This window comes from Sinocyclocheilus anshuiensis, unplaced genomic scaffold, assembly GCF_001515605.1.
Source record: "Sinocyclocheilus anshuiensis isolate Anshui unplaced genomic scaffold, SAMN03320099.WGS_v1.1 scaffold284, whole genome shotgun sequence".
Taxonomy (NCBI): Eukaryota; Metazoa; Chordata; class Actinopteri; order Cypriniformes; family Cyprinidae; genus Sinocyclocheilus; species Sinocyclocheilus anshuiensis.
The window spans coordinates 1112814-1114924 of record NW_015554266.1 but is presented as its reverse complement, the minus strand read 5'-3'; positions in this window follow the sequence as shown (position 1 = coordinate 1114924).

Here is a 2111-nt window from a genome sequence, read left to right as displayed (position 1 = left end):
TGCTCACTGTATGGCTTTCTCAAAGTGGAATCGTGTCGAGCCCACATGCATCGTCTTAACTATTAGCTCAGAAAAAAACATCAGGGCATCCAGGTTGTTTTTGTGTAATGCTGGTGTAGAGAAGTAACACAACCAAACCCTAGAGAAAGGCTGGTTTTTCTCAAAACACATGGGTCAAAATCGGAAGAATGTTGCAAGTATAACACTTGCTTGGTAACATGTGGCTGCAAATCACCCACAAACAAAGACAGTCTTAGTTGACTGTTAACATCACCTAAACCGTAGCACATGGCCATTTTGACTTTCCTTCAAAGATTATTGTTGCTAGAAAGCTCTTTGTGCAAAGCAAACCGCTGTGCAGAAATCACTGCAATGACATGAATACACTAGTGTGCTTTTATTGCCTTCACATGTTTACCCAACAACTATTACAGAACTTATGATATGATGGTGTTGGAATTTTAATTTGGAAGAGTTTTAATTCTTAAAAACAACCAACCAATTTAAAATTACAGGTTCAATTTGAAAGCATTGTAGGGTTTCCAGCTCAAAGCTCAATGGAGGTGTTGCCACCTGGTGGACTAATGCCCTAATGACGTCACAAACACAACCTGATCATGTGACACTGAGCCCTTGATATTAAAATAATTGCACAGCAACCTAAACATTACTAACAGTTACATTAATAACACTCAACGTAATTAACACATTACAGTAACCTCAGTATATAGTGCTGGTGGTTTTGCAGGCATGATAACGGTGAACACACAAACCATCAGTCACACACACACAATGTTTGATCCTCTACAGTGTCTTTATTTGTCCATCTGCTACCAAGGATACTGTCAGAGGAATGTGGAGCATTCATGTTCAAAGCTCATTTTTTCTTACACAGCTTCTGCAAATCACTGATTCTGTCCAAAGGGAAAATTAGGAACACTTACAAGTGGAAATGTGGTGGACCGACTTTAAATCGCATATCGTTGATTAATACATGTATTTATTTCTGTTTAAATATGTTTTTGTCCTAAACGCAGTGTGTGACTGTAACCACAGTCTCTCTCTGGCTCTCCCTGCAGGGCTGTTTCCTCTGGGTTGCTGACTGGACATCTTTATAATGAGACGGAGGTACAGCATGTTAATGTGCTTGTGTCTGGAATTTCTGACTGCAGAAAACAGAGAAACACCCATTTTCCTAGAGTTACACCCACTTACCACTGGCTTCACGCTGCACTATGTCAAAATACCATTAACTAAGACACTCACACTCAACACTGTTTCCATCTTGCTCATGGAGAACCTGTTGTTTACAGTTTTGAGTCCAGCCATCAATATATCACTTACTTTCTAAATGTGAGATGTTGAATAAACAACATCAATACACTGCGACTTTAAATGTTTCTATTATTTTTTTTAGTTGATTCTAGCCAAGTGCTATTTTTTGTTTAAGCTCCTCTCAATAAATGAACAAATACATAGGTAACAAACAATTGCAACCCACCAAATAAGTTATACGCAATATATGGCAGTATAAAAAGCATCTGTTGTGAAAAGTCTTATTGGGTCATATTAAATATGGTAAACGGAAGCTTAACCCTATAAACAAACCCTCTAAATGACCAATATGATCAAAACTTGCTGCTTTGCTGAAAACCTGTTGTACACAATATACATGCCTTCTGTCATCTGATTGATAGTTTATGCTTTTTTTTTTATCATGTAAAAGGCCTTTTAATGTAAAAATGGTAATACCACCTTCTGGTTATGGTTCACATGTCTTTTTTTGCTGTGAAATCTTTAATGTTTTTTAGAAAGTAAACATAAAAATGACTTTTATATTGTTAGCAATTTTTTTCAAATTTTTTTTTTAGAACAAAATATTAAAATGTAAATATCAGATATACATCAGGCTTTATTGAGGAAAGTTTATTTGTACATCTCTCAATAATCATTGTATTTCCATAAAAATGCCTGACTATTATGAAATAATAGTAAAAAAAAATGAGGGCTGTCAAACGATTATTTGCGAATAATCGCATCCAAAATAAAAGTTTGTGTTTACATAATATATGTGTGTACTGTATAGGCTATATTTTTAATATATATATATA